This window comes from Bubalus bubalis, chromosome 12 (assembly GCF_019923935.1).
Source record: "Bubalus bubalis isolate 160015118507 breed Murrah chromosome 12, NDDB_SH_1, whole genome shotgun sequence".
NCBI classification, from domain to species: domain Eukaryota; kingdom Metazoa; phylum Chordata; class Mammalia; order Artiodactyla; family Bovidae; genus Bubalus; species Bubalus bubalis.
In genome coordinates this window covers 720,429-728,993 of record NC_059168.1, presented here as the reverse complement: position 1 = coordinate 728,993, position 8,565 = coordinate 720,429, and positions in this window count along the sequence as shown.

Sequence of the window (8,565 nt, the reverse complement as noted above, 5' to 3'; positions counted from 1 at the left end):
ATTAAACTACCATGAGGGCACAACTCTCTCTGTCTATCCACACACACCATACTCTCTTTCCTCCCAGTAAAGACTTAACTTGTTTCACTAATCTCGGTATTTGTGGGAATTATTTTCTGCAAAGCTGAAGGGCCAGGGCCCTTGTCTCTGGCCACTGATTTAGTGGCTCAGATTCAGTGTTCTCGCTGTCATGACCCAACCTCAATCTCTGGCCAGGAACTGAAAACTCTTGATTCAAGCCCACACAAGCCGAGGCAATCCAAGATCAAGAACAAATACACTGGGATTTCCCTGGTGGTCCAGTTGCTAGGACTCTGTTCTCCTAGTGCAGGGGACCCAGGTCAGGGAACTAGATCCCACATGCTGTAACCAAGAGTTTGTATGCCGCAACTAAAATCCACATGCTGCAACTAAGACCAAGTAAATAAATACTTTCTTAAAAAAAAGAACAAAGAAACTACAGTGATGTTAAGTGAAAAAAGTGAGTGATAGTATTAGTCACTTAGTCGTGTTCGACTCCTTGTAACCCCATGGACTGTAGCCCACCAGGCTCTGCTGTTCACGGAATTCTCCAGGCAAGAATACTGGATTGGGTTGCCATTCCCTTCTCCAGGGGATCTTCCCAACCTAGGGATCCAAGCCGGGTCTCCCGCATTGTGAAAAAAGATCCCCTAAAGTTACATGGAGCATACCACTTATACAAAGTTAAAAACAATTAAGAATACACAAAAACTTCTAGAAATACATACAGAATGAGAAAACTAAATAAAGGGAAACAGGGGTGTTAGGAATACGACTCAAAATGATTGTGACCTCAGGATGAAGAGAAGGGGTTGATGAGATACAGGGGACAGAGTGAGATGTAGGTTACGTCTTGGTCATGGTTTTCATTTGGGGTGTTGGAAACATGGGTGCCCATCACACTATGGTAAATAACTCATTACACAGTTAAATAAATGACCAAACCACACACAGATCACAGGGGGAGACTGTTATAACCACGGGTTGTGATTAATCTAACTTGTGAGCTCTGATGGATGGGGGGAAGGGGGCACCCCGTGGGGTAAATGCTAGTTTTCTCTACATGTTACAGGCAAGGAAACTCAGACTGGTTGAGTGACTTGCCCCAGACCACACAGCTAATAAGCAGTAGAGCGGGACCCAAAGCCAGAGTCTTGATGACCCTGATGTAACCAACAGGGAGCCAAGAGTGCATGCACTCAAAAGTGGCCTGTCCACTGAGAGCAGACACCCCACGGTGTCCACAATGGGTGGGCCTCGCAGTTTAAACCGGGGTCATTTATCCCACGTCAGCTCTCAAGGCTGTTCATTCGCCATCACCATCTGGAGGTCTTGGGAGACTCCCATGAGCAGATATCCACCCACACTCTCAAAGTATTTTCTGGCACCTTTTCAAATCATTTTCATATTCTTTTTGAGAAGTTTCGTTTTCTAGGCCTGTTACTTCAGAACTCATTCATAGGATACATATGAAAGAAGGGCTGCTCAGCATTGACTAAGCATTTGAGTAAGGTTTTATTTTAATCGCACCGTGTAGGAGGCAGCTTTACAAATGAATGGGGAGAAGGGAGGCAATTCTTGCAAACTGCCCACAGACAGGAGCTAAAAGCTGTAAAAGCAGGCTAACACAGAATTACTCTTTTCAAGTTCAGACTGAGCTCTGTTTTGTAATATCTTTTGTAAAAAAAAAAAAAGACAATGAATAATCTTTTTACATTTCATTTCTTAATGATGTCTGCTGATGCAGTGAGTGGAAATGTGTGGACCTCCTAAACAGACAACACATTTATCAGGATTCCATTCTTGCCCAAAATGTGTCATGGAAATGCTCATCATGGAATTGAGAAGTGTAGGCTGGTCTGCATTGAGGTACCATGACTTTGCGTTGCCCTGAGCTGCTCAACTCCAAAGGCAAAATCATTTTCAAAGAGATTAGCTGCGATTGGATTTAGGATGGGCTGTAGGCAGCATGGGCCAGGGAAGGACTGGGTAGAGCCAGGAAATGCTGTCAACATGTGCTCTCTGCCCCCAGCTTGTAGACTGAGCCCCCATCCGAGGCACTGAGGTGGTGGCCTCTCTAGAGAGCAGAGCCCAGCAGAGCTGCCGCCAAGTGCATGGGGAATGGACAATGTGGGGCCACCACAGGCGGGGTTGGGAGTGGTCCTGCTGGAGGTGGCTTAACTCCCTACCCTTCACCCCTTCTGAGTGTTTCCTGTGCACTTTGTAGCCTCAGGGAATGGGTCCTGGCTTCCTTTTTCTGAGACATTGCTGGGGGTGCGGAGAGGAGGCTAATATATATGTGATTTTGGTAAAGGGGGAACAATGTGCAATCGAGCATGTATTTTTCCAAGTTTCTACTAGTCTCCTGAAGCGTTGCGTCAGCATGAAGGATTTTAGTGCTTTTCTAGATATGGGGAGAAACAAGAATCGGACTCATAAAATCAGCTCCTAAAAATATCTAATTTTATGAAGAACTGTCCTGCCAGTTTTTCCCCACAACATAAAGTGCCTCATTCTCGCCCTCCACCCTGAACTCCTTTCAGGGTGCTAAAGGTCAGCACTTCAGCAGCTCATGATTTAATCCTTGTAGAGGGAGATGGCGAGCACCCAGGGCAAGTGCCGATTTGTAGTTGACACTAGTCAACGGTTTCGGGTGAGCACAGCCTGAGTAGACGAAGATGTCAAACGCAGCCCTGTCCTCCCCTGGCTCCCGGAGGATGGATGGCAACGGTCAGGGGCGGGGAGCAGGCTGCGGGCGGCTCTGCTGCTCCGCTCAGGTGAGTGTGCTGTGGAGCAGGACCAGCGGCCGGCATCGGGCTCACACCAGACCATCTCACATCTCCCACGGACCTGCTCCTTGCTTTCTAGCAAAGCCTAATGTCCACAGCAGAACTCACTTCCTCTTCCTTATTCTTTTTAAATCTTTTATTTTTATCTTATTTTTTTGGCCACACATGTGGGATCTTAGTTCACTGACTAGGGCTAGAACCCTCAATCCCTACATTGGGAGCATGGGGCCTTTAACGACTGGACTGCCAGGGAAGTCCCTCTTCCTTTTTTTTTTTTTTAATATTTCATTTTATTTTTTTGGCCACTCGTGCGGCACGTAGGATGTTAGTTCCCTGAGCAAGGATCAAACCCACACCCCCTGCATTGGAAGTATGCAGCCTTAACCACTGGACTGCCAGAAAAGTCTTCTTCCTTCACTTTTAAAAATTAGCTGTTTTTTCAAAATTGCAAAAGTTCAACATCTACCAGGTGTATAGGTGAAAGGTCAGAATCTCTTCTCCTCCTCGAAACCCCATGCGGCAACTGTGCCAGCAGCCGGCAGGCGGTGGTGCTGCCTCCTGGGCTCTCTGTGACTTTCGGTGGGTGCAGCCAAGGCTGGAGGCACGGAAATGGGGTCTGGGAATCAACAGCTCCTTCGACCCCTCTCTCAAAGGAGCTGACAATGAGAGGCTGCTGCCCCCTGGGCTGTTCATACAGCTACAGCTGTCAGGAAATACACGCCCCCCAGGAGCTCTGGGAGTCTTCACCCTAAGGGTGCTGGGTGGGGAATTCTACAGGAGAAACGGGCTGCAGAGGCCCGTCGTCGTGCTGCAGAGGTTTTCCTTCACGCTGAGGGAAGGTTAGGTGCTAGGGTCTTTAGAAACTGTGATGCAGTGGAACAGCAAGTGCGTGTTACTCTACGTAAGACATAAGATACATCCAATTCCAATTTAAGAGAAAGGAGTTGATTTGGGGACTTTTGCCTAAGAAAATAATTTTTAAAATACAGAAGGGATGTACTTTTAAACTCCCATTCATTGAAATTGTCAGTTCATGGTTCAACACAAAATTATTGACTTTTCAATTTATATCCTAACCAGGTGGCTCAGTGGTAAAGAACCTGCCTGCCAATGCAGGAGATGCAGGTTTAATCCCTGAGTCAGGAAGGTCCCTGGAGAAGGGAATGGCAACCCACTTCAGTATTCTTGCCTGGGGAATCCCATGGACAAAGCAGCTTGGCCACCACAGTCCACGGGGTCGCAGAGAGTCAGACGCAACTGAGCACAGCACAAGCAACATTCACATCAAAATTTAAACATCCTTTCATTGTCTTTTCTGGATAAAAAAAACAAAAAACAAACCTTTCTTGTAATTGAAAATGTTAGTCACTTGATCATGTTCAACTCTCTGGGACATCATGAACTGTAGACCGCCAGGCTCTTCTATCTATAGAATTTCCTTGTAATTATTAGCTTCTAATTCAACATAAGGTCTTTAAATAAAGTTCGCATTAATTTTAAAACTTTTTAACTTTAGAAACTAATGTACGTGTAATAGAAATAACTGAAATGTGACAATTAAAAACAAGTATAATTTGAAAAAGTTGGCTTAAAGCTCAACATTCAGAAAACGAAGATCATGACATCCGGTCCCATCACTTCATGGGAAATAGATGGGGAAACAGTGGAAACAGTGTCAGACTTTATTTTTCTGGGCTCCAAAATCACGGCAGATGGTGACTGCAGCCATGAAATTAAGACGCTTACTCCTTGGAAGGAAAGATATGACCAACCTAGATAGCATATTCAAAAGCAGAGACATTACTTTGCCAACAAAGGTCCGTCTAGTCAAGGCTATGGTTTTTCCAGTGCTCATGTATGGATGTGAGAGTTGGACTGTGAAGAAGGCTGAGTGCCAAAGAATTGATGCTTTTGAACTGTGGTGTTGGAGAAGACCCTGGAGAGTCCCTTGGACTGCAAGGAGATCCAACCAGTCCATTCTGAAGGAGATCAGCCCTGGGATTTCTTTGGAAGGAATGATGCTAAAGCTGAAACTCCAGTACTTTGGCCACCTCCTGCGAAGAGTTGACTCATTGGAAAAGACTCTGATGCTGGGAGGGATTGGGGGCAGGAGGAGAAGGGGACAACAGAGGATGAGATGGCTGGATGGCATCACTGACTCGATGGATGTGAGTCTGAGTGAACTCCGGGAGTTGGTGATGGACAGGGAGGCCTGGTGTGCTGCGATTCATGGGGTCACAAAGAGTCGGACTTGACTGAGCAACTGATCTGATCTGATCTGAATGCTACTTTTATCTTCCTTCTCATCTCCAATATCTCTTAGGATCCTTGTTGTAAAGGTAGCAGCCTGGCATTTCTTGATGTTTCAGAGCCTTCTTCATGACATCTTATCTCATCTTTCATCTCAAAGTTGTTGATTGTGGGTGTCTTTTTTTCACACGAACACCAATATTGTCCCTTAATTAGATGATCTCACTTCAGAATATGCCATTTGTTTTAGAGACTGAAACACAGCCAAAGTTAAAATGACATCTGTAAAGGCACAAACATCACAAAGTGTACGAACAGTGTGGTTCGCACCCAGAAAGCTGAGACCAGAGGGACCTCCGCCTGCCTTCCCGCCTCTGAGACAGGAAGCAATCCACTCACCCCTATCTGTACCTCTACAACATGCGACCCCCAGACCTCTGTCAGCCGGCTGTGTGGCCCCTCACTTATCAGAACATGAGCAAGGAAGGCGCGCTCACCCCAGGAGGCTGCCTGGGAAGCCAGACTGACCCACTCAGGCCAGTATGGTGGGACTTCCTCGGATGGGACAGGGTGTTGGGGAGACAGCTGTACCCCCATGGTGCCCCACACACCGCTCCCTCAAACAGGAATATGGCTCATGGCGAGGCCCTGCTCCCAAGAGCTCCCAGCTGTGAAGCCTTCCTGTCTGGAATCAGGTGGCCCCAGGGAGCCTGACCTGCAGGGCCCAGTGCCCCAGCCCCCAGCCCTGCCCAGCCCAGGCACTCTGCAGAGCAAGCATTGTTCAGTGCTGGCTTGGCACCTGCCACCTGGCCAGTTTAGCTGTGGACATGCCAGGCATTGGTTTCAGAGCCCACCCACTCCCACCCCCCTTGCCCTTCACCTTCCCCATCTCTCTCCAAAAACAGTCTGCTCTTGACTCTCTCTTTATTCCTGTGGTACATGCTATGGAGGGTTTAATTCTTTCTTCTTCTATATATTGTTGCTGTTCCCTTGCTAAGTCATGTCTGACTCTTTTTGACTCCATGCACTGCAGCATGCCAGGCTTCCCTGTCCTTCACTATCTCCTGGAGTTTGTTTAAACTCATGTCCATTGAGTCAGTGATCCCATCCAACCATCTCATCCTCTGTTGTCCCCTTCTCGAGAATTCCATAAACAGAGGAGCCTGGCGGGCTACAGCCCATGGGGTCACAAACACTTCTCTCTCTTTATATATACATATATATATATATGCATTGTTTTAAAGAATTATTTTGTCATTCTTATTTATTTTTATTTTTTTGCCATACCGAGTGGCATGTAGGATCTTATTTCTCCAACGTGGGATCAAACCTATGCCCCCCTGCATTGGAAGCATGGAGTTTTAACCAGGGAAGCCCCTTAAATCTTTCTCTTTGTTTAATGTTCACATCTTCATTTGCATTTTTCCACTACAACTTTCTGCAGAGACATCAGCTGTCCACAGGGAAGTCTGCAGTGTGAATGGTACCATGTCAGAGGCAGCTTTCCCGGGCCCACCACACCAGGTTGGGTGGGAGCAGGCAATTCCCACCATGGGATTGGAACATGAAAGTGAAAATGTTAGTCACTCAGTCGTGTCCCACTCTTTGTGACTCCATGGACTGTAGCCCACCAGGCTCCTCTGTCTATAGAATACTGGAGTGGGTAGCCATTCCCTTCTCCAGGGGATCTTCCCAACTCAGGTATCAAACCCAGGTCTCCCACATTGCAGGCAGATTCTTATATTGTCTGAGTCAAATGTGGAATGCATGCGGGTCTAATCCCAGGAGCCACGGCATACTGACACCGTTCAGGCTGAGGCCAGGGTGCATCTGCGTCACAGACCTGTTGACAGCTCAGGGGAAGCAGAAGACCTGCAGGAGCTGGCAGTTTGGTTTAGGAAGCAGGAGCCTGGTGTGGGGTAGAGGTGGTGATGCTGGGGTGGAGCATGGAGAGAGGCCAGAGGAAAGAGGAGAGGCTTAGGGGAAGGGGGCCCCAGAGAAGAGGGGCAGTGGGGGATTTCTGAAGAAGACACTTGACAGCTAGAGCCGGCAGGGTGTCCAGGAAACCGCTGATGAGAGGGAGACCTGGCGGCCGAGGGCCACTCCACAGGTGAGGTGATTCATGCTGTCTGGGGGAGGCCTTGGCAGCATCTGAGCCTGGGCAGTGAGCAATCCATCACAGCCATCCTGCACGGAGATCTGTGCCTCTGGAGAAAAGCGGAGCCGCCAGGGGCCACCAGGAGAAGCGTCCTTTTTCATCACACCACTGCAGCTTAGGCCCCTAACAACATAGCTTTCTGATAACAAAAATTGTACTGATGAAACCTATTCTAACCATTGCATCCGCGTTACATGGCTCAAGCATGTGTGCATGCTAAGTCACTTCACTCATGTCTGACTCTTTGCAACCCTATGGATTGTAGCCTGCCAGGCTCCTCTGTCCATATGGATTCTCCAGGCAACAATACTGAAATGGGTTTCCATGCCCTCCTCCAAGGGATCTTCCCAACCCAGGGATCAAACCTGCATCTCTTATGCTCGTGCATTAGCAGGTGGGTTCATTACCACCTGTGCCACCTGGGAAGCCCCCATATGGTTCATACAATGTATGAAAGAAAACCTACTGCAATTACATTGTACAGGAGACAGGGATCAAGACCATCCCCAAGAAAAAGAAATGCAAAAAAGCAAAATGGCTGTCTAAGGAGGCCTTACAAATAGCTGTGAAAAGAACGGAAGCAAAAAGCAAAGGAGAAAAGGGAAGATATACCCATTTAAATGCAGAGTTCCAAAGAATAGCAAGGAGAGATAAGAAAGCCTTCCTCAGTGATCAATGCAAAGAAATAGAGGAAAACAACAGAATAGGAAAGACTAGAGATCTCTACAAGAAAATTAGAGATACCAAGGGAACATTTCATGCAAAGATGGGCACAATAAAGGACAGAAATGGTATGGACCTAACAGAAGCAGAAGATATTAAGAAAATACACAGAAGAACTATACAAAAAAGATCTTCATGACCCAGATAATCATGATGGTGTGATCACTCACCTAGAGCCAGACATCCTGGAATGTGAAGTCAAGTGGGCCTTAGGAAGCACCACTATAAACAAAGCTAGTGGAGGTGATGGAATTCCAGTTGAACTATTTCAAATCCTAAAAGATGATGCTGTGAAAGTGCTGCACTCAATATGCCAGCAAATTTGGAAAATTCAGCAGTGGCCACAGGACTGGAAAAGGTCAGTTTTCATTCCAATCCCAAAGAAAGGCAATGCCAAAGAATGCTCAAACTACTGCACAATTGCACTCATCTCACACGCTAGTAAAGTGATGCTCAAAATTCTCCAAGCCAGGCTTCAGCAATATGTGAACCATGAACTTCCAGATGTTCAAGCTGGTTTTAGAAAAGGCAGAGGAACCAGAGATCAAATTGCCAACATCTGCTGGATCATTGAAAAAGCAAGAGAGTTCCAGAAAAACATCTATTTCTGCTTTATTGACTATG